We start from the raw sequence: 26,176 nt of genomic DNA on the forward strand, positions 1-26,176 counted from the left end.
ATAGTTCTGTGGGACAATTCAAGTTTGCAATCGCCAAGTGATTCATTCACTGCAATGCAGAAGGTCTTTAACGAATCCTCTCAGCGCTATGCTAAATAAGCGTAACAGTGGCACATCATGTGCTAATGGAAAGGTGAACACACACTAAAATGTCGACGAAGACTCATGCAGACGTAACTGGTCCAACAGGGTCATTCGGTCTCATTGTGCAGTGGAGGCCGTTGTAACTTACAGAATACCTAGGCAGGAGTAGACAGTTAACTTGTGTGGACACTACAAAATGTTCACACTATACTACGCGTACGAATAATGCTCTGCATGGTGGGGAAAACAATAGCCGCAAGGAACTTCAAACAATGGAGCCAGCCCATGCAGACGATTCAACGACAATAGAAAAACAAAGGACAGCGAAGGCGCAAATTTTTGATGCAAACTAAAGGAAAGACGTGCAAGTGTCGTAAATGTAAATAACGAAAGTTAAATGTTTAACTGGATGTGAGAAAGGACGACATGATATGAAACAAAATTTCTAATATTCTCTTTATCTATGTAAAGTAATTGATTAATTTGTAATTTTAGTATAGTGTAAGAAAAATTTTGGTGAACTATATGACATATAAAGAATATTTTCTTTCATTAGGCGGCACGGTCAACAATGAGCAACTTCTAAGGCGGCTGTATTCAAGATGACAATCACAGCAGAAAGAAGAAGAAAAGTTTAAAACTAAGAGAAAAATACAACTAAGAATATTTGCTATTAAATTTCCGAGAAAGTTTATTTCCGATCTGATTGATGGTGTCTGTTCGACAGCCCGCCATATAAGCATTTTATTAACTTTCATGTATGATTTCACAGTTAAAAGTCATAAAATAATTTCGAATTCAAAAACTGTAATTCATTATTCAGGCAGTGGTAAAAATAGAATATAATAGAGCACCAAGCTATGAGCATCCGTGTAGTCGCATGACTGGAAATCACCAGAGTGTTGGAGCTATATAAAATCGTGCCCTTTTCGCACTTTTCCATTTGGACTTGCCACGGATAATGTTATACCTTTGTTCTCGCTTTTGATGTCATCAGAGCACTTCGTGACCGGTATCCTCATTGTGTCAATCGTCTGTAAATTCAAGCGACTTGCAGATTTTCTCACTCGTTAGATTATTCGCCAAAAGTAGGTGAAGTTATTTTACGTATTTTTGTGCCATAATGTTTTGGAGGTACGTTAAATGCCTTCCTCCAAAATGGTTGACTTTGTTTACTTGATTCATTCAAATATTATACAGGATTTATCGCATGCTTGGCCTTTGCGAATTCATTGTCTTACATATTTCCTTTGTTCACAAATTCTGCCACGTATATCCTATCTCATGTGCGAATATTTAATATTTGTTGCATACAAAACGTGCTGCATTCCCTTATATTGGGGGTTACAATATACCCATATACGTCAACAGTACCTCCATATTTCTTTCTCAAGAACTTTCCAGCAAGAGAGGCTAGGCATCGCAAACGCAGCCCTTCTGGTTACACGGCGGTGGAGACGGTCATTGTAAATTATTCTTTTCATCACACAAGCTCCCCACTTTCAGATTATTAATTAGTATGAGTAACAGATGACAAAAACATTTGTCCTGCCGCAATTGAGTCTATAAGGCCAAATTGTAAAACACTCTGAGGCAGTACAATGTGAGATTTGCAGTCAGTGTTCTAATTAAAAACTGAATTGTGTTATTTCTGATTAACCTCCCTTTCGTTGCGCTTTGCGAAAGCTTTGCCATCTCCAAAACTTAGACTTTGAAGTCCGTTTGCATTATTAAAGGGCCGTATTGAGTTACGGGGATATATTTCAGGGCAGAAATAGGGTTCATAATTTTATACGAACACTCAGTACAGTTACAAAAAGAATGGCTGGCTCGCAACTCACAAAATCGTTGAAAGTCGTTGAGACTATGTTTTGCTAAAATTTGACCTCGAGTAACACGAAAAAGGTGACTGACTCTACCTTAAAATGTAGTGTGAAGACCTCAAAAAGTTGTGCATCTGACCCAGATATCTCCCTTCGATTAAGAGAAATTTCATTTTTAAGCAGTCTTATGTTGTTGTTGTGGTCTTCAGTCCTGAGACTGGTTTGATGCAGCTCTCCATGCTACTCTATCCTGTGCAAGCTTCTTCACCTCCCAGTACCTACTGCAACCTACATCCTTCTGAATCTGATTCGTGTATTCATCTCTTGGTCTCCCTCTACGATTTTTACCCTCCACGCTGCCCTCCAATACTAAATTGGTGATCCCTTGATGCCTCAGAACATGTCCTACCAACCGATCCCTTCTTCTAGTCAAGTTGTGCCACAAACTTCTCTCCAATCCTATTCAATACCTCCTCATTAGTTATGTGATCTACCCATTTAATCTTCAGCATTCTTCTGTAGCACCACATTTCGAAAGCTTCTATTCTCTTCTTGTCTAAACTATTTATCATCCACGTTTCACTTCCATACATGGCTACACTCCATACAAATACTTTCAGAAACGACTTCCTGACACTTAAATCTATACTCGATGTTAACAAATTTTTCTTCTTCAGAAACGTTTTCCTTGCCATGCCAGTCTACATTTTATATCTTCTCCACTTCGACCATCATCAGTTGTTTTGCTCCCCAAATAGCAAAACTCCTTTACTACTTTACGTGTATCATTTCCTAATCTAATTCCCTCAGCATCACCCGAGTTAATTCGACTACATTCCATTATCCTCGTTTTGCTTTTGTTGATGTTCATCTTATATCCTTCCTTCAAGACACTGTCCATTCCGTCTTATAGTTTCCCAAAAATGTCGTATGATTTGCAAGTAATTTTGCAACCCCTTAACGAAACCTTCATAAGACTATGAACGTTTTGTATCTCGAGCTCACATTATACACAGTTCCAGTTTTATTCTATAGGTATTTCAAACAGATTGGAGGTGATCAGGTGGAATTGGCTCCTGAAGTTGACGTGCAATGAGCCATTAATAAAACGTACTTACGGTCACGTATTTATGAAGTGCTGCGAAATTATAGGTTGAACTGAATGAGGTTGTTGCAGTTGCTGGTATGAATGGAGCTGCTTTGGCTGTGCTGGACTGGTTACGTAAGAGTGATGTTATGGAATAGTACCAAATACTTGATCAAGGGCAGCCACTTCAGTTCGAGAGTTTTATGAGAAGGTAGTAAAAATGACTGAAAATGGTACAGATTCTGATAGAGCAGTAACGATGTCACCGCGTTCCTCACTTCACCCATTCCACATCCCATACCATTCGCTATCCGGTGTCAAAATGGTTTATTTTAAATGATATTTATTGTTTTAGTGGTCCCATTTTTCTCTGTAAAGTTATATCAGTAGCTCAGTTTCTCTGCGTATCCACTCAGTTCTCATTTTGTTAGCCCGATAAAAACATTGTTCACGTAAAAGAAAATTCATGCTCTCAGTGACATCATCCTCCATCAATGATTGCGAACGATCCCCCAAACGCAGCCCAACTACAAAGCGTACGTACGACGAATAATCCACATTTCTCCCCCCCCCCCCCCCCCCCCTCCCGTCTAAGCCCCCGACACACGCAGATGCACATCAGCAACTGTACCAGATGAAGAAACTGTATACAGTCATTTTGTAACTTGTTTTTTTGTGTACAGCCCGATTAGCTATTTAATTCCAATGAGGAAACTCATAAAACTTGCTCCAGCGATACGTGAATGACAGTTATGAACATATTCAACAAGAGAATAAGAAAGTTTATATGTTTGTCTTATTTGCTGCGATAATACAAGCATGTAATTAAGAGAAAGTGAGATCCATAGAAAATCAACTGTTAACATAATAAATTTATGTAATTGAAATATATGAAATGACGACGTAATTCGCTAAATAGCTAGGCAGCTAGATGTCAAATAAATACAATAAATAAACAGCTCGTTTCATGTTGCCAGCCTAGACTGATAGCCGCGCGCGTTAGATCGCCGCTTTCGGGAACACTGAGGAATCGAATCCGCCCGGCGGATGAACGTTGACGACCAGTGTGTTGGTCGGTCTAGATGTGGATTTTAGGGGGTTTTTCCCTTCCAACTTCGTGAATGCTGAGCTGCTACCTACGTTCCGCCTGAATTACACGATTCGCAAACATTTCGAAAACTTTCACACGCTTTCACATGGCATAACGTTAGATACAGACAGATAGGGAACACACATTTCGTTCTATGGATGGGGGAAGAGGGGAGAGCATCCGGCCACCTCCTACAACTAATACTGCCCAATCAACATTAACATACCGACCCTGTGAAGATGTGGGATAAGGCTGGGACATACAAGAAGCAAGACCCGTTTTTTTAAAATTTAGTGCCTTGTGGGACGTGTCCATACAGCCATCTCAACAGAAAAATGCCAATCGTGAGATAGGTAGTAGGAATAATCCACTAAATTACAGGCCCATATCGTTAACGTCGATACGCAGCAGGATTTTAGAACATATATTGTGTCCGAACATTATGAATTACCTCGAAGGAAACGGTCTATTGACACACAGTCAACATGGGTTTAGAAAACATCGTTCCTGTGAAACACAACTAGCTCTTTATTCACATGAAGTGCTGAGTGCTATTGACAAGGGATTTCAGATCGATTCAGTATTCCTGGATTTTTGGAAGGCTTTTGACACTGTATCACACAAGCGGCTCGTAGCGAAATTGCGTGCTTAAGAGATATCGTCTCAGTTATGTGACTGGATTTGTGATTTCCTGTCAGAGAGGTCACAGTGCGTAGTAACTGTCGGAAAGTCATCGAGTAAAACAGAAGTGATTTCTGGCGTTACCCAAGGTAGTGTTATAGGCCCTTTGCTGTTCCGTATCTATGTAAACGATTTAGGAGACAATCTGGGCAGCCGTCTTCGGTTGTTTGCAGATGACGCTGTCGTTTATCGACTAATAAAGTCATCAGAAGATCAAAACAAACTGCAAAACGATTTAGAAAAAAATATCTGAATGGTGCCTAAAGTGGCAGTTGATCCTAAATAACGAAAAGTGTGAGGTCATCCACATGAGTGCCAAAAGAAACTCGTTAAACTTCAGTTACAAGATAAATCAGTCTAATCTAAAAGCCGCGAATTCAACTAAATACCTAGGTATTACAATTACGAACAACTTAAATTGGAAAGAGCACATAGAAAATGTTGTGGGGAAGGCTAACCAAAGGCTGCGTTTTATTGGCAGAACACTTAGAAAATGTAACAGACCTACAAAGGAGAGTGCCTACACTACCCTTGTCCGTCCTCTTTTAAAATACTGCTGCGCGGTGTGGGATCCTTACCAGATAGGACTGACGGAGTACATCGAAAAAGTTCAAAGAAAGGGAGCACGTTTTGTATTATCGCGAGATGTGGGAGAGAGAATCACAGAAATGATACAGGATTTGGGCTGGAAAGGCGTTTTCCGTTGCGACGGAATCTTCTCACGAAATTCCAACACCAACTTTCTCCTCCTTATGCGAAAATATTTTGTTGACACCGACCTACACAGGGCGGAACGATCACCACGATAAAATAAGGGAAATCAGAGCTCGTACGGAAAGATATAGGTGTTCATTCTTTCCGCGCGCTATACGTGATTGGAATAATAGAGAATTGTAAAGGTGGTTCGATGAAGCCTCTGCCAGGCACTTAAATGTGATTTGCAGAGTATCTATGTACGAGGTGCATTCAAGTTCTAAGACCTCCGATTTTTTTTCTCCGGACTGGAAAGAGATAGAATCATGCACATTGTTTTAAAATGAGGCCGCGTTCATTGTCAATACGTCCCAGAGATGGCAGCACCATACAGCAGATGGAATTTTACTGCCAGGCGCGAGATTGAGAACTGTTTTAAATACTTAAAATGGCGACGTTTTCCTTACTTGAACAGCATGAAATCATTCGTTTTCTGAATTTGCATGGTGTAAAACCAATTGAAATTCATCAACAGTTGAAGGAGACATGTGGTGATGGAGTTATGGATGTGTCGAAAGTGCGTTCGTGGGTGCGACAGTTTAATGAAGGCAGAACATCGTGTGACAACAAACCGAAACAACCTCGGGCTCGCACAAGCTGGTCTGACGACATGATTGAGAAAGTGGAGAGAATTGTTTTGGGGGATCGCCAAATGACTGTTGAACAGATCGCCTCCAGAGTTGGCATTTCTGTGGGTTCTGTGCACACAATCCTGCATGACGACCTGAAAATGCGAAAAGTGTCATCCAGGTGGGTGCCACGAATGCTGACGGATGACCAATCGGCTGCCCGTGTGGCATGTTGCCAAGCAATGTTGACGCGCAACGACAGCATGAATGGGACTTTCTTTTCGTCGGTTGTGACAATGGATGAGACGTGGATGCCATTTTTCAATCCAAAAACAAAGCGCCAGTCAGCTCAATGGAAGCACACAGATTCACCACCACCAAAAAACTTTCGGGTAACCGCCAGTGCTGAAAAAATGATGGTGTTCATGTTCTGGGACAGCGAGGGCGTAATCCTTACCATTGCTTTCCAAAGGGCACTACGGTAACAGGTGCATCCTACGAAAATGTTTTGAAGAACAAATTCCTTCCTGCACTGCAACAACAACGTCCGGGAAGGGCTGCGCGTGTGCTGTTTCACCAAGACAACGCACCCGCACATCGAGCTAACGTTACGCAACAGTTTCTTCGTGATAACAACTTTGAAGTGATTCCTCATGCTCCCTACTCACCTGACCTGGCTCCTAGTGATTTCTGGCTTTTTCCAACAATGAAAGACACTCTCCGTGGCCGCACATTCACCAGCCGTGCTGCTATTTCCTCAGCGATTTTCCAGTGGTCAAAACAGACTCCTAAAGAAGCCTTCGCCGCTACCATGGAATCATGGCGTCAGCGTTGTGAAAAATTTGTACGTCTGCAGGGCGATTACGTCGAGAAGTAACGCCAGTTTCATCGATTTCGGGTGAGTAGTTAATTAGAAAAAAAAAACGGAGGCCCTAGAACTTGAATGCACCTCGTAGATGTAGATGTAGAGACGAACTTAAGCACAAGAGAACACCCAAAATCTCCGACGCAGCCCGGAGTCGAGGCCGGGTTCTTAGTTTAGCAATCCGCCACGCTTACCGCGTAGCTACTGAGGCGGACGAAAGACCCCGCTCCATGTTCGACAGCCAGTGGACCGTGTTCGGCTGTGCTCGGTGCAGCGCGTAGTAGCGCAGGTGAGCGATCACGCCAGCTGCACTGCCTATAGTGCCGAACATGTTGGAGCTGCTCGGTGTCCAACCTCTCTTTCCCCACTCACCACCCCTTCGCCAAACGAAACCTTCGCATGAACTGCGTTTGACACAAAGCCTGTGACTTTAGTGGTCTGGCGTCTGACGCTTTGGAGTAATGTAGCCTCTCTGACTTCACTTTCTCAAAAGCTTGCAACAGGGATCAAATGGCGGCCACACAACTTACTGATGTAGTTGACTAGAAGCTTTTACTTTTGGTTCGCCAGTAAAATATGGAAAGATTGTCTGCTCTGTAAGACGCACTAATCAGTGAATGGGGTAACGCATACTTATAATATCCTTCGTTAACGCTACAACAATCACTGATTGGTCATGCAGTTCATGTATCACTACGTATTTACCGCTTCTTGGTTATGTTAACGACCAGTTATGTTAATTTAGTGGCAGCTTAAGAAAGTGTAGAATGTATAAGTATAGTAAGTCTTCGGAAGCTGTGAATGGTCTGTGCCAGAAAGGTTCTACTATTTATCTGAATGTAAAGCGAAATTATGCTCCTTGTCAGTTTTTCGAGGGTTCTTTAGTTGAATCAGAGTACGAGTGAATGGATGTGCTCCACTTTTCTGTTACATAATTGAGAGCGATTTGATCATTTTCCACATTCTGCATACCACTTATGGTGTATGGCAGAGGATACTTCGTGTACGACTCTAACGCGATGTCCCTTGTCCTTTTCCAGCCGCAGATGTTACGCGACGAGAAACTCAGTGTACAACTGTGCCTTGGAAGAGTTTTATGTCCAACATCAAATGTGCTATGAAAAGTTTTATGTTTGACAATGCATGTTAGCTGCTGGCGTTTTACATTTGACGGTGCCTAATGCTATAGAAGTTTTAATCACTTCGTAACGGGATAATTTAGTCCTGAATCACCTACATCTACATATATACTTCGGTAGCCATCAAGCGGTATGTGGCGGAGGACACAATTCGCGCCAGTCATATTCCCCCCCCCTTGTTCCACTCGCGGATCGCACGAGGGAAAAACGACTGTCTGAACGCCTCAGTACGAGCTCTAATTTCCCTTATCTTTGAATGGTGATCTTTGCGCGATTTGAAAGTTGGTGGTAATAATATACGCTCTACATCCTAGGCGAAGATCGGATTTCGAAATTTAGTGAGCAGCCCCTTCCGTTTAGCGCGTCGTCTGTCTGCAAGTGTGTCCCACTTCAAACTTTCTATGAGACTTGTGACGCTCTCTCGATGGCTAAATGTACCAGTTACGAATCTTGCCGCACTTCTTTAAACCTTCTCAATCTCTTGAATCAGACCCAGTTGGTAAAGGTCCCATACAGACGAACAATACTCTAAGGCTGGACTAACTAACGCATTGTAAGCAATTTCCTTTGTTGACGGACTGCATCGCTTCAGCATTCTACCAATAAACCGCAATCTAGAGTTCGCCTTGCCCGTTACTTGTGTAATCTGATGATTCCATTTGAGATCATTTCGAATAGTCACACCTAGATACTTGACGGATGTTATCGCTTCCAAAGACTAGGCATTTATTTTGTACTCGTACATTAACGGAGATTTGCGCCTTGTTATACGCAGTAGGTCACACTTCCTAATATTGAGAGATAACTGCCAGTTATTACACCATGTCGTGACAAATATTTCACAGGCTCACGATTGGCGCGTGAAATTTTCAGCATTGACAAATGAGACTGTTGTGAGATGGCTTCGTAACAAATAAAGGTGAGCTATATTGACTAATATTTTATTCCTCAAACGGTTAGGATACTTTCTCTGCCGCCCTTGGTGTCTCAGTGCGCTAAGGATCGTTAAGACTAGGAGCAAAGGGTACCCTTGCGATGGAAAATGCAGTCTTGGCGAATTTTACCAACTCTTGAATATTTCGCAACCACGAGCCGAAAATTTACAGGCAATAATGCTATACCGCGGCATCAACAACGTCTGTTTTACGAGGTGCATTCAAGTTCTAAGGCCTCCGACTTTTTTTCTAATTAACTACTCACCCGAAATCGATGAAACTGGCGTTACTTCTCGACGTAATCGCCCTGCAGACGTACACATTTTTCACAATGCTAACACCATGATTCCATGGCAGCAGCGAAGGCTTCTTTAGGAGTTTGTTTTGAGCACTGGAAAATCGCTGAGGCAATAGCAGCACGGCTGGTGAATGTGTGGCCACGGAGAGTGTCTTTCATTGTTGCAAAAAGCCAAAAGTCACTAGGAGCCAGGTCAGGTGAGTAGGATGCACCTGTTACCGTAGTGCCCTTTGGAACGCAATGGGTAAGGATTATGCCCTCGCTGTCCCAGAACATGGACACCATCATTTTTTCAGCACTGGTGGTTACCCGAAATTTTTTTGGTGGCAGTGAATCTGTGTGCTTCCATTGAGCTGACTGGCGCTTTGTTTCTGGATTGAAAAATGGCATCCAACCGACGAAAAGAAAGTCCCATTCGTGCTGTCGTTGCGCGTCAACATTACTTGGCAACATGCCACACGGGCAGCCATGTGGTCATCCGTCAGCATTCGTGGCACCCACCTGGATGACACTTTTCGCATTTTCAGGTCGTCATGCAGGATTGTGTGCTCAGAATGCACAGAAATGCCAACTCTGGAGGCGATCTGTTCAACAGTCATTCGGCGATCCCCCAAAACAATTCTCTCCACTTTCTCGGTCATGTCGTCAGACCGGCTTGTGCGAGTCAGAGGTTGTTTCGGTTTGTTGTCACACGATGTTCTACCTTCATTAAACTGTCACACCCACGAACGCACTTTTGACACATCCATAACTCCATCACCACGTGTCTCCTTCAACTGTCGATGAATTTCAATTGGTTCCACACCACGCAAATTCAGAAAACGAATGATTGCATGCTGTTCAAGTAAGGAAAACGTCGCCATTTTAAGTATTTAAAACAGTTCTCATTCTCGCCGCTGTCGGTAAAATTCCATCTGCCGTACGGTGCTGCCATCTCTGGGATGTATTGACAATGAACGCGGCCTCATTTTAAAACAATGCGCATGTTTCTATCTCTTTCCAGTACGGTGCTGCCATCTCTGGGATGTATTGACAATGAACGCGGCCTCATTTTAAAACAATGCGCATGTTTCTATCTCCTTCCAGTCTGGAGAAAAAAAAATCGGAGGCTTTAGAATTGAATGCACCTCGTGTATCCCTCGCCAGCCCTCACAACACTCATAAAATCGCAACTTATACTTAGTATCAATACTATGGGTGTTCAGTAAATAATTCAACACATTTTTTTTCTGAAAGCCCGTTGGTTCCTTCAGTATTCCAGTACACCATATTATTCTCCACTATTCTGGCTACAAAACCTTATTTTACAACGTAATGCGACGACCTTCGCCAGCTTACTGGGACGGCCCATATGCTCGCATAGTACCACTCTGTCGCCGTCGGAGCGAAAGTCTTGCTGCATCAAAAACCTCCCCATCATATACGTACCGCTTCCTGAGGAGTACATCCATCGTTGTGCCAAACAGACGGAAGTCGGAAGGTGCGAGATCCAGGCTGTAGAGAGGATGAAGAAGAACAGACCAATGAAGTTTTGCAAGCTCCTCTCGAGTCTGCAGGCCTGACTGAGGTCTTGCGCTGTCATGGAGAAGGCGAAGTTTGCTTGCCTCTTTGTGGCGACGAACACACTGAAGTCGTTTCTTCAATTTCCTGAGGGTAGCGGAATACACTTCAGAGTTGGTCGTTGCACCGTGATGGACGACATTAAGCAAAATGACACCTTCAGAGTACCAGAAGACTGTTGCCATGACTTTAACGGCTGACGGTTCGGCTTTGAACTTTATTTTCGGAGGAGAGAGCAGAAGTGGTATGGCACAACTACATGGATTGTCGGTTTGTTTCCAGTTCGAAATTAAGACACCATGTTTCATTACCTATAATGATACTCAGCAAAAAATTGTCACTATCTGCCTGGTAACGCGCAAGCAGTTCCTCACAGACACTCCTTCCTTGCTCATTATGGTCTTCTATTAGACGGCGAGGAAACCATCGGGGCCGGCCACGGTGGCCGAGCGGTTCTAGGTGCTTCAGTCTGGAACCGAGCGACTGCTGCGGTCGCAGGTTCGAATCCTGCCTCGGGCATGGATGTGTGTGATTTCCTTAGGTTAGTTAGGTTTAAGTAGTTCTAAGTTCTGACGACCTCAGATGTTAAGTCCCATAGTGCTCAGAGCCATTTGAACCATTTGATACAAGTATCTCGGGAGGGGAAGCTACTTGTACGATCGGATGTACCTGGTATTGGCTCGTCAGATGTGGTCTAGTGACCGGATGCACACCTCTCTAAAACAGTTCCTGTTTAAAAAGATCACAAGTTTATTATCTCTCAGAGTAGTAGTAACATGGAACATATTTTGTGTTCAGACATAATGACCTTTCTAGACTCTGAGAAGCTCATCTCCTGACTCTGATCAGAGTCGACAGCAAAGGAACGCCAACATCAATTGTTGAATTATAAATGCCGACGTCACAGGCAGAAAGTGAGGAAACAGAGACAACATATGGGGCTACTGAACATGTAATTTAGCACTTAAATGGAGATGAAAATCTAACATCACGGGCAACTGGAACACGGTAGTAGCGGAAAGGATAGGAGACTGGGTTATGCTAGAATATGGGCTCGATAGTAGGACTGAGAGACGAAAAATATTAACACATTTCTTGCAGTAAACTTCAAGTGGTAATAGCGAATACACAGTTAAAAAGTCACCAGAGGAGAAGGTATACTTGGAAATGACCTAAAGATACAGAAAGATAACAACTAGATTACGTCGTGACCAGACAGAGACTCTGAAATCAGATAATGGGATGTTAGGAGCGTACTCAGAAATAAAAACAGACTAAAATTTAGTAATGATGAAGAGAAACCGAAGTTTAAGAGTATACTCAGGAAGAACCAACGTGAAAAGAGACTGCTAGCTACCAGCCCGTTTTGATACAAGTAGACGGCCGCGGTGGCCGTGCGGTTCTAGGCACTTCTGTCCGGAACCGCGTGACTGATACGGTCGCAGGTTCGAATCCTGCCTCGGGCATGGATCTGTGTGATGTCCTTAGGTTAGTTAGGTTTAAGTAGTTCTAAGTTCTAGGGGACTCATGACCTCAGATATTAAGTCCCACAGTGCTCAGAGCCATTTGAACCTTTTTTTTTTTTCCAGCGGGCACACACCATTTGAGTACCTCGACTGATGGACGAGTGTGTCAGCACTACATACAGAGACGTCCAGTTCAGCAGCGAGATGTCTGACTGATACGTCGATCACCGCGAGTGAGAGTGTCCGCACGTTACAACATTGGAGGAGTCATAGCTGTGTGCGGCCGGCCTGTACGCTGCAGTTAGGACATATATGTTGCGATGTTGGCAAACGCCTCGCCCAACGACTCATCGTGCTTTCGTTCGTTGGCAGGTCTCCAAAGACACTCTGCAAGCGCCTATGAACATCTGCGATACTCTGGTTTCCCGCCGAAACAAATGCAATGGCAGCTCTCTGCTTGGAGCGCACCTCCGTTGCAGACGCCACTCTGAAGACCACGTATAGCGGCGGCAGCTATTGATAATTCATGAAACAATAACAGCTGAAGCGGGAATATTTCACAATGTCCCACAACATAATGCCGCATTTCTTTTAACAGAAATTAGCCGAGGAAAAAAAGTGTTCATTTCTTATTGAACGCCCCTCAATACTTTACAAAAAAAGGTCCTTGACAACGATGTAGGCTTGTGAAGCTGAAATCCAGACGTGGCGGTATAGTTTGTCATCCCTGTAGAGTGTGACATCACAATTTGTAGTATGATAATTGGCTCCAATAATGTGTAAGCATTAAGAAGTAGATCGCAAAATGTCCCCGCAGATACAAACTCGGAGTAGATCTGATATGATGAGTAAAACATACACTACTGGTCATTAAAATTGCTACACCACGAAGATGACGTGCTACAGACGAGAAATTTATACCGACAGGAAGAAGATGCTGTGATATGCAAATGATTAGCTTTTGAGAGCATTCACACAAGGTTGGCGCCGGTGGCGACACCTACAACGTGCTGACATGAGGAAAGTTTCCAGCCGATTTCTCATACACAAACAGCTGTTGACCAGCGTTGCTTGGTGAAATGTTGTTGTGATGCCTCGTGCAAGGAGGAGAAATGCGCTCCATCACGTTTCCGACTTTGATAAAGGTCGGATTGTAGCCTATCGTGATTGTGGTTTATCGTATCGCGACATTGGTTCAAATGGTTCAAATGGCTCTGAGCACTACGGGACTCACCTGCTGTGGTCATAAGTCCCCTAGAACTTAGAACTACTTAAACCTAACTAACCTAAGGACATCACACACATCCATGCCCGAAGCAGGATTCGAATCTGCGACCGGAGCGGTCGTGCGGTTCCAGACTGTAGCGCCTTTAACCGCTCGGCCACTCCGGCCGGCTATATCGCGACATTGCTGCTCGCGTTGGTCGAGATCCAATGACTGTTAGCAGAATATGGAATCGGTGGGTTCAGGACGGTAATACGAACGCCGTGCTGGATCCCAACGGCCTCGCATCACTAGCAGTCGAGATGATAGGCATCTTATCCGCATAGCTGTAACGGATCGTGCAGCCACGTCTCGACCCCTGAGTCAACAGGTAGGGACGTTTGCAAGACAACAACCATCTGCACGAACAGTTCGACGACGTTTGCAGCAACATGGACTATCAGCTCGGGGACCATGGCTGTGGTTACCCTTGACGTTGCATCACAGACGATGGTGTACTCTACGACGAACCTGGGCACACGAATGGCAAAACGTAATTTTTTCGGATGAATCCAGGTTGTGTGCATCATGATGATCGCATCCGCGTTTGGCGACATCGCGGTGAACGCACATTGGAAGCGTGTATTCGTCATCGCCATACTGGCGTTATCACCCGGCGTGATGGTATGGGGTGCCATTGGTTACACGTCTCGGTCACCTCTTGTTCGCATTGACGGCACTTTGAGCAGTGGACGTTACATTTCAGATGTATTACGACACGTGGCTCTACCCTTCATTCGATCCCTGCGAAACCCTACATTTCAGCAGGATAGTGCACGACAGCATGTTGCAGGTGCTGTACGGGCCTTTCTGGATACAGAAGATACATTCTTCAGATCTCTCACCAACTGAAAACGTCTGGTCAATGGTGGCCGAGCAACTGGCTCGTCACAATACGGCAATCACTACTCTTCATGAACTGTGCTATCGTGTTGAAGCTGCATGGGCAGCTGTACTTGTATACGCCATCCAAGCTCTGTTTGACTCAATACCCAGGCGTATCAAGGCCGTTATTACGGCCAGAGGTGGTTGTTCTGGGTGCTGATTTCTCAGGATCTATGCACCTAAATTACGTGAAAATGTAACTTGTCAGTTCTAGTATAATATATTTGTCCAATGAATACCCGTTTATCATCTGCATTTCTTCTTGGTGTAGCAATTTTAATGGCCTGTAGTGTATTTAATAAACCTCTAGCCCAGTTTGCGGATAGTACAGAAATGAAAACTTATACGAGATAATGGATGCTATCTTTTCGTTTATGGAGAAGAACAGTACTTCCAACTTTTAATGAATATGTCACAAAACGTGAGACGAAGGAGAAAGCGACATGTCACCGTGTGACCTGACAAGTCATCACGGAACGCGGGAAAACGGCAGAGTTGGGGCCAGAGAGAGGCGTGGCGTCCCAGGCAGACGGACGACGGGAAGAAAACATGCGAGATTTGACAGCTGCCAGCGAGCTGTGGCCCCACTGAGCCAGCGGTCGTCACTCTCTGTTTCAGTTATCACAAAGTTGTGATACTGCAATTACCTAATGATATTTTGTTGTGTTACTCTGCAATCGGCAGATTAATTAACAATAGTAATTTTACTTCTATTTAAAGGCATAATGCAGTATGGGACACAATCACAAATGTTTACTAATTGCTCATTTTTCTTCTACTCATTTCACTGTATTACAACAGACTTATTTTAATTTCATATTTCTTGCTACAAATACGTACCGTCTCCAAAATGCTCATTCACGAATCCATGCTACTTTCGTGTCGAAATGTATACCATACCAGCTGTTTGGTATGAGTCGCGCACGCACGTAAGTCGTTAGCACTGGAAGACAAACAATAAAACATTCCGCATCTCACATCCTATAATCTCGTGGTTCCCAACTTGGGAATAATTACCCCCTGATGGATAAAATGAAATTTTCTGCGAGATAAAAACTGAACGATTCTCTTCTGTTTCAGCCACGAAACTAAACCATTTTCAAATGATCATTACTATTGTCACAGTTACGTAAGACTCTGATACTGACTGTATAAGTGAGCAACAATTACTTTTTCGCAATTAGTACCATTAATGCTATGTTACAGGTTTCTCACATAGTCCACCCAAGATACACATATGTTGTGCTTTGCCCCGTACATTGTTGATGATAAAAGTAAGATATTGCGTAACAAATGCTTAATATCTAATGAAAATGTATTCTCCAAGTTGTAGATAGTACCTGCAGTAGTCCAGATATTGCTCCATTACTAGTTTCAAAACAGATAAATGAATTGACACCACAAATCAGTAGTAATGACATAAGGGCTATTGTAGTGTTGTACACAGAGTTATTATTATTTGAGTGGTTAGAAACAAAACTTTAACAGTCTGAGGTAGTTATTATTATTGTTGCTACCAGAGTGATTAGACACAAAGCATTAACAGCATGAAGTCTTCCACTTTTTGCCAGCTCAGAAGAAAGGCGTGCAGCAACCAAGTGATTTATGAACAGTAAGTATAGTGCATATATCTGAACTTGTCCGATTTTAAATGGGTTTGTAGTGTGCAGATCAAGCAAGTGCTGCAATGGAGAGCAGTAATGCAGGGCTACTATATTTTGTAAGAAGTGCCTATCCTCATTGTGGATAGTACCTGTCCTATATGAGAAGTTGTGTGTAGCACTTGCAATCCACCATAAATTCCTTCGTCAATCATTCTAACAATCGCCCCCCCCCCCACCTCCCCACACATGATTCATCTTTTATCATTTTAAAAATAAAAGTGTTCCAAAAAAAGTCTTTGATTCAAAGTTTAGTTAGATGCTAAAGTTGATGATAATGTGGAACAGGGGGGTTAGGGACGGCTAGTGTCTACCCTCATTGTGGACAGATGCTTTCTTATATGAAAAGGAGTTGTGGGCAGCATTTGCGATGCACCATGAATTTCTTCATCATTCATTCTAACAACTGCCTCCCCTCCCACCCCATCTACACACACACACACACACACACACACACACACACACACACACACACATAAACTAAATATGATTCATCTTTCATCATTTTAAAAATAAGTGTCCCGAAAAAAGTCTTTCATTCTATAGTTTAGTTAGGTGATAAAGTTGGTGATAATGTGGGAGGCGGGGATAACAGATGGCAGGGGGCGGGGGGGATAGCGGGGGTACTAGGTAATATCCGATAGCACTCAGGGGTAATGGTCTAAAGAAGGTTGGGAACAACTGCTCTAACCCCTTAGTGGCCACCCTATTTACCCCTCTGTCCTGAGGTAACCAAATTCACCAACGCCAATTAAAATTAAACACATCTTAACTCTTAACTACATTCGTGGTGTAATTTATTAACCCACACTTCACTCTTTTGTTTGCAATTCCGTTCCTACTGCAACATTGCCCAATCGCTTTTCTGTAATCTTAGTACCGTCTGTGCTTTTGCACTGTGTAGGCGCGTGTTAACCAGCGACCATTATTTCCACAGGAGTGCTTAGTTGGAGTCGAAATGTGCCCCACGAAGTTGTAACCATTGGTGTTCTTATTTGTCATCGCAGATTGGTTTTAAGTGTGACGTATGAACGACGGACGATCAGATTTTGCAGTTACTAGCCTGTGAACACTGCTGATGCTTCCAAGGTGCAGCCGAGTTTAGTGAAAATGAAACACGAATATCTGATCACGAATCTGTCAGTGAAACAGAGGACAATGAAGAGGCAGAAGAAGAGAATGTTCGCGAAGAAACCCAAGAAATAGGAAGATAGTCTGGCTATTTCTATGGAAAAACCGTTATAAATAAGAGTAGGAAGAGCATATATTGGTATTTTATGACAGCACGGCATAGTATTGTCAAAGCAAATATCAAAGAGAGGAACATGAATTCCAGAAGTATTTCTAGGGACCTGCAGACTGCAATGGACAAAGTTCTTTGCAAAACTTTTGAACATGGTAGCAGGATCGACGAATCTGTAACAGGACAAAGGCAGTCAAAAATGTCAATGTGTCGCGATGCCACCCAAGTCCACACCTTAAAGACACAAAACCTACAAAAACAGGTTCTGAACGTCAAAAATATGTGTACAAAATACATTCCACTGATAAAAACTTATGTGTTGATTGTGAAAACGAAAATGAGTGCTTGTATTGTATGTTAACCGGGGACCTAGAAACGACGGAGAGGCTCCGTCCCCGCCGCAGCCGCAGTGGTCCACAACCCCACGACGACTACCGCAGTCCACGCCATCCTTCCGCTGCCCCACACCGAATCCATGGTTATTGTGTGGTTCGGCCCCCGCTGGACCCCCCAGGGAACGTCTCACACCAGACGAGTGTAACCCCTATGTTTGCGTGGTAGAGTAATGGTGGTGTACGCGTACGTGGAGAACTGGTACGAGCAGCAATCGCCGACATAGTGAAACTGAGGCGGAATAAGGGTAAAACCGCCTAAAAACCATCCACAGACTGGCCGGTTCACCAGACCTCGACACAAATCCACCGGGCGGATTCCTGCCGAGGACCAGGCGCTCCTTCCCTCACGGAAAGCCGTGCGTTAGACCGCACGGCCAACCGGGCGGGCAAAACGAGTGCTCAGTTGATTCATTCATGTACTTTCTGTATCTTTAATTGAAAGTGATTGTTTATTTTTTTCTTTATAGTTTACGTAAGTGATCATTATATTATTTGATCTCAAAACATGCTTCTGAACGTTGTTGAAGTAGATTTTCTTTGTTTTTTTATTTTAAGTTAATCCCAGAAACTCTGCTTAAGAGATCAGTGTTACTCTAAGAGCTTTAATTGATGGTAAAGTGATGTTTTCTTGTATAATAAAGACGGATTTTTCATAAATAGGAGCCTTTCTTTTATTAATTCTTTAACGAAAGTCTAGAGAAACGTAGAAGTAAATAAGTTTCAGATGGTAGAAAACTACCGAGTGAAGTTACTAACGTTAGTCTAAATAGCGAGTGTAGTTAAGGGTTAAAATACTACTGTCTCTATAAGTATTGTTGTTGTTGAACAGGAAACTGTTCCCTTAAGAAACTTTAAATGTTAGGTGGCGTTTTTGGATTCGGCCGTTAGTTTCTAGATGCGTATTATTAGAAAACATGCAGCCCGCACCACAACTCAGAGCTACAGTCGAGGCGGCGAAAGTAATCTCGCAATTTCAGTGGGCTGGGTGCGGCCATTACGTGCCAGTCACGTAATGTGATTTTGTAAACATTTGTATGGTAATGCTTCCGTAATGTTGCAGCTCTATAGAAAAGTATTGTTTGCCCTGGAGCTGTTTGCAAGCTGGCAACAGTGATGCCGGCTGCCTGAGATCATCTGCGCCACTTCGCTATACCCACTGTAGCAACGCAGCCGGAGCTAGCTTAACGTAAACTGCGGTGGTCGGTGGGTGGAACACATGGCATGGAGCATCAATGGCTGACGCCGACCAAACCTCAGAAACGTTCTAAACTCATAAACTCTGTCTAGAACATGGTTATAAAATATTGTGGACCTTGTAAGGTAACTGATCCTCTTAGTACTTGTCCTTACATTAAAAGAAATGGATTATTCGACACACTCCATAAATTCCCTGCACGAGACACGATAGTTCGAAATTGTTATTTTGAATTCTGTGCTATTTTAATGACATCAATAGTATAATTTTGTATGTGTGCATACAGAATATGTGTTCAGGCATGAATCTAATAAAAATAATACTTATTTTATTATTTTTCAAAAAGGTGAATTATTTCTCATAAATACTGAATTTATTTCGAAATTTACTTACTCAATATCATTCCCATTTCAAGCCATAAACATTAAAATTGTAAATCATAAACTTTTAAAAGATAACTTCAAAGAGAAGATTATTAATAATTAATTCATTTTTTATCCAACAGAATGTCTTTAATACATGTAAAATCTTTTTTTCTTCTTGGGGAGTGGTCATGAGAAGTCGTTGTCATGTGAAGTTGGCGGGAAGTTGTTGTACTGTGTCTGTAGTATTATCAGTTTCAGACATATTTGAATGCTGAAATTGTGATATCTTATAATGAAGAGAAATGCTCTAAGCGAAAGATAAAGTGCCTGCAACAATTTATTTCAATGTATGTTTTTTAAACTAAACGTGAATATCCTCCTGCAAGCAGAAATATACCTCTATTTGTTGAGTCAACAAAGATGTCGAAATGCAATGAATGAAGAGAATAAGTTAAATAATTAAAGTTACTAAGCAAATTATGATCACAATCTTTAGTTTATGAATAATCTAGCCTCTGATCGTATATGTTCTTAGTGACAGATGTAAAGAAACCTTTTTGTGAAGTTTGTTGTGAAATCAAGAACAGCATGTGAGTAAAGAGGTTTGAACCTACCAGTAGAGTAATATGCGAATCCCATGTGAGCTGCAGCATTTTAAGCTGATTCACACGACGTAGCCGGCCAGTACTACCACTCCACAGATAGTTGCAGTTGCTATAAAAGCAATAAATTCACAAAATAATGAATATTAATAGCACCTGAAATAGTTAATATATAACATCCTAAGACACAGCGCTGGACGCGGCTGAGTGAACTCTATTTAACGACACTGCACAATTTCATGTAATTATACTGTGTTATAGTCTCTAAATTTCAGGAAATAAAGTTTTTTGTAATAGAATTCATAAAAACTATCATATACAGCAAGAAAATTCCTTTAGAATAGGCACAATTCATGTAATAATGGGTGCAAGAAAGACGATACACACTAGATCTAGAAACTCTTTCAAAAAGACAGAAATATTAATACGGTGACTACTCCAAAGCTAATTAAGTAAGCTGTGTCGATTTTGATGTCGATCAGTATCATCTTTAATCACAAATAGTCAGATTTTAAGAATTTTTTCATGTTAAGCGCTTTGTTCTCGAAATCGCGCATTTACTGGCGTGGAGGAGCGGCGTTTCCATTGTGTTAAGTGAGCGGCACTCTTGTATTGGCGGTTTGGTGAATCTCTTGTACCTGTGGTGCAGGGACAAGCTTAGTTCACCGGTTGCGTGTGATTCTAGTTCATATGACTGTCTGAGCGGCATTTAGGTGCACGTTTCGGTGATAGAAAATTTTCCTTAATTTCTGACAAATTTTGCGAGTGTTGTCGTGATATTAGAAAATTTTGCCAAGCTGTGGGTTGAGATACTTTAACTTTTCCGTGGTCAATTACGACACACTTATGTCTGATTGAACAAACGGACCTGTTCGTTTAGAACGCAATCCGTTCGGTGTCAGCTTCATTTATTGACAGTTTCCTGCCACTTTTCTAATAATTGTTATGGAACTTTATATAAAATTGGAATATATTTCTTCAGTGTGTGATTACCCCTGAGACAGCACTTGAAGACTTCGATGGTACACATAGAGTGGTTGTAGGTCGCTACTTTCATTCTATTCTGCCCCCTGAACAGCCGTGATCAAAGCTCTACAGCTTCATTTGGAACCTAAGAAATGGGCTATTGTCTGTTATCCCTACATAGTACAAATCTTTGCATCTTGCCTTCAATCGCTCTGTGCTTCCTCTTTGACAGTCACTATTTTTCGCACTGATAGTGTGTTATTTCCAATTACGCCATGAGAAAGAGAGCAAACTGGAATCTCCCATGTGCTCTTATTGCATCTCTAAGAGTAATTAATTTTTTATTTTACTTATTTTTTAAATTTATGTTCGTTTTCTAAGTAATAATACAGGTCGTAAGTGCCCAAATATTTGCAAACCTAAACTAAGCTTTTCTCCGTTCAAATGCACTATTCGATGCATTATTTTCAATGCATTGATTCCAATGACGCATCTAGTTTTACTAGAAGACGTGTCAACCAAAAAATGTGGGTAATTGAAGTTTTTACTACAGTTCCACTTGACAATTTTCGTGAGTGTGCATTTATGGACTATGTGACACAGCTCATTAGAAAGACTGACATTCCAGCTTTTCAGTAACGTATTTCAATTTATGTGAAACTAATTAACTTATGAGATAATTAACATTAAAGTTCAGGAGTAGCTACATTTTCCATTGCAGAATTGCCTTTGTAATTGTTAGAGTCCGACCTTTATGTTTTCGTTACCCTAATTTCAATGTACAAGATGACATAATTTATTGATTGATTAAGCCTTTAATTAAGACTTTTGCATAGTTTACCGTATTTTTCAACAAGGCGCTTGTACTTGTAAATATGGTAATCTCAACTTAATATCCAGACCAGACTGTGCTAGCGTACGATGTTTAATTTAGTATGTGTTTAGGAAGCCGATCGGCTCATGCGTTCAAATTCGATAAATTCTGAACATACTTCACTGGCTGGTTTAACCATTACATAAGATTTTTGCGTTTCTCTGCTGCCTGTACTCTGCTAAAGTACAACGGTTAATCTATGTTTACGTGAACATACTTCACTGGCTGGTTTAACCATTACATAAGATTTTTGCGTTTCTGTGCTGCCTGTTCTCTGCTAAAGTACAACGGTTGATCTATGTTTACGTAACCGATCCACAAACATACTTCAAATGGTTCAAATGGCTCTGAGCACTATGGGACTCAACTGCTGTGGTCATAAGTCCCCTAGAACTTAGAACTACTTAAACCTAACTTACCTAAGGACATCACACACATCCATGCCCGAGGCAGGATTCGAACCTGCGACGTAGCGGTCGTGCGGTTCCAAAACATACTTCACTGGCTGGTTTAACCATTACATAAGATTTTTGCGTTTCTCTGCTGCCTGTGCTCTGCTAAAGTACAACGGTTAATCTATGTTTACGTAACCGATCCACAAACGGGTTCAATCATTACTCTAATATTGTTAAGATAAAAAGGCAAATACTGCTATGTAACGCATTCCACCTGCGAGAGTGACGTGTTTACGCTTTGGACTGTAATTGCTCCTTGGAGAGCTAAAGCTAAAGCAAAAAACAAGACAGATAAAACACTCCATTAAGGTATCCGATCGAGAACGATGTGTACAAATCTTGAACACAATTGTAACTCATTGTTGTTAGCCTTAAGGCAATTTTATTTTACTTTTCCATTGCCACGAAGGTGTTAAAAGAACTGAAGAGAAGAGACTGTAATTTTCCTCAAGGATATACCGCAGTGTTGAAAGGTACTTAAACAAATTTCATTTTATAAACGGTGCATTTCCAAGAGTGAACATAGATACAAGGCTTCTGTAAGACATAAGGACATACGGCTCGTGATGTTTGCTAGCGAATCTGCATCACGGTCTTAGGATACACGGGAAGATTTCTTTATCGATGATTGACGTAATCTGCTGTCCGGCTACGCTTCGTCGAACCAGATGACAACTGAATTGCACTGGATCAGTTTCCGAAGCTTCTACACTAAGTTCTAAATATTACCAGCAATTTACAGGCGACCGGCGGAGATCTGCAGCTGTTCCTACAAAACGAGATCTTCGAGCACCATTAATTACTGTCTTTCAACTCTCGGCAGGGACTCTTGAATTGTCAACGACATACAGGACGGAGTGTAATCAAGAGCATTCAAGACAGTTAAGGGAAGCTGTATTTTCTCTGAATAGATAATAACGAACGATTGAAACTCAATTGAACTATAATGAGAACCTTCTCTGTTACGAAATAATTTAATTTCAAGGATCATGCATATTAGTTAACTTCTTAATTATTTACTTCAGTTGATTATTTTCTTCAGGTGTAGGAGTAGTAAAGAAAGTGACAGTAGTTACTTATTAATCTAATTCCCTGGCGATATTTGAATTAAAATTAAAGGAAATGTTTCACCGATTTGGATGAATACAATGGTTTCATAACCTTTTCTAATTTTCTCTACCTCCACGTATTCCATAAACAATATTACTTTTTATCCTCGTAGTCCATTCTGAGTGGCAAAATCTAACCTAGCCATGTTTCAAATGTTTCTGTTGTTTCTGAGGCCGCAATATCTTCAAGCGAAAGTCTTCAAGAAGTCGGACGCTACCCAAAATTTTCATTGTTGAATCGAGTATAGCAACGGTAACATCTAAACCGAAGAGACAAAGAAACTGGTGTGGGGTGTGTGAAGTTGAAGTGATATGGGACACCTGATACGTCTAGATACGGATCTGACAGGTGACACGTACATAAGCATCCCGTTTGATCACCTGCATCCACTCATATCCATTGCGCATTCCGACGGACTTGAGCAACTCCACCAGGACAATGCGACACCCCACACGTCCAGAATTGTTAAGAGTGGCTCCAGGAACACCCTTATGATTTTGAGCACTTCCGCTGGCCACCAAACTCCCCAGACATGAACATAATTGAGCATAACTGGTATGCCTTCCAAGGAGCCCTTCAGAAGAGATCTCCACCCCCTCGTACTCCTACGGATTTATGGATAGCCCTGCAGGATTCATGATGCCACTTCCCTACAGCACTCCTTCAGACACTAGTCGATGCCATGCCACGTCGTGTTGCGGCACTTCTGCGTCCTCGCTGGAGTCCTTCATAATGTTAGACAGATGCACCAGTTTTTTTGGCTGTTCAGTGTAATATCCGCTTTTGTTTAACATAAATACTTAGTCACAACTGAGGTCCACTGAGATAAACAAAATCGGTGCCCCCTAGTTTGAGTGGCATGACTCTCTGAGACGGTAGTGAGGACACAGCAATGCCAGGTGGTGGAGTGGTGCAGTGCGTATATGCATCAACCAGAGACTTAATATTCAGTCCTAGTTTACTTTTGCAGCATCTGAGAAATAGTCATTAATAATGCCTTATCCCTAATGTTATGTGGTGAGTTGTTTTATATACGATGGGGATATATAAGCGCTGCGACATTTAATTCACCATGTCTTAGGGCAGATGTGGAATAGGTAGAACGAAACTGAATTGCTTTTATTTTACATAACGAAATATTAGGATGAAACGGATATAATTCGTTGTAACTATGTAAGATCAGAAATGATTTCAGTAGGGGTTATTATTTTTGTAAATAGTGGCCACAATTGATCTAAAGAAATTGTTAGACCCTATTGCAATATGTTTATCACCAGTGAATTTTTAGTGAACTACAATTCAGTGGAAAGTGTGTAAAAATATTGTGTTTGAGGTGGAAATGGTAGAGAATATGATATTGTGTTGTTATTTAGAAGGTAATTTTGAATCATTTCAGTTCGGCATAGCATAGGAATGTTATTTCACGTGAGATGCCTTTTCTGTCCTCCTGTCTGCATACTGACTGTTTGCACTGTTTAACCAATTATGAATTGGCATCATATACACTTTTTTCTTTGACCTAGCAGCAGATTGCGTAGATGGAGATGCAAACGATGTTTTCCTGCGGAATATATATATATATATATATATATATATATATATATATATATATATATAGGATCGTTTCCTGCAGTTTGTCCTCATTTAGGGAATATATATATATATATATATATATATATATATATATATATATATATATATATATATATATCCCCTAAATGAGGACAAACTGCAGGAAACGATCCTTGAGAGGATAAGGAGCAAAAATGGTCACACGAACACATGGGTGGAAATGCACAGTGCCTATGCTAGAGGGTATTTATTAATTCATCATGCTTACAGTACAATACCCGCCACCGTAAAGAACACTAATGCGCTAGCGCTGGACTCAGTTGGCATGTGAGCTTGTTTGAATTCTGGTGGTGAAAAATTATCACTGCCGATATTTAGCCGGGAAGGGAAGGGGAGGAGGTGACGGAGTTCCTCACCACCGGTCTTTGTCCCAATGCCCTGGATTAAGTTTCAAACCTCTCCGTGAAGTACGGGCGTGAGACACTGCTGATAGTGACCCATCGGTCGTATTTAAACTCGGTTATCACCTTGGTGCTATTGGCGAGAGTAGGCTATGTGCCGGCATTTGGATTCTCCCTTTCCTTCATCCATAACAACAGAAACCCAATGCTGCACTGTACAAGCACTCGCCACAATCATCCACACAGTACAGACACGCACTTGTCACTTCATAAAAGGTTGGAGGAAGGCATCCGCTAGAACCTTGCCTAGAACAGCAGTTCAGGATTCTTGCACCTGCTCCCCTACGCTCGTTCTCTGACCCATGGACTACATTGAACTTTGTACAGTGCGGTGCGTGCGGTGCACGACATGTTGTGGTGAGTCCACCATTGGACAAGGTGTTTGAAATGTTCCCCACAGGCCTCTAAGGAAGAGTGATAACGGCGAAGCTGCAGACCCATTTACATGGGCCATTCTGGAGCCGAACGGCGTCACAGGCTAGACGGACACGTTGTCCCAGTGAATGCACGTCCAAAATAGGCTCTGCATACATGACTTTATTTTTACTTTACTCGTCTAGTTCCTTAGAATCAATTTGAGGAGCTGATCTCCAAGATCACAGAACGTGTCAGTACATGAAATTACAACAGAAAATTAATAAGAGGTAAAATCCAAAAGAACGACAAGCCATAAGTTTATGCAAACGCAGTCAACAATATAAGACACGAATCAGCTTAATTTTTCAAGGAACTCCTTGACAGAGTGGAAGGAGTCACCGATGAGGAAACACTCCAGTGT

Source organism: Schistocerca americana, chromosome 6 (assembly GCF_021461395.2).
Source record: "Schistocerca americana isolate TAMUIC-IGC-003095 chromosome 6, iqSchAmer2.1, whole genome shotgun sequence".
Taxonomy (NCBI): Eukaryota; Metazoa; Arthropoda; class Insecta; order Orthoptera; family Acrididae; genus Schistocerca; species Schistocerca americana.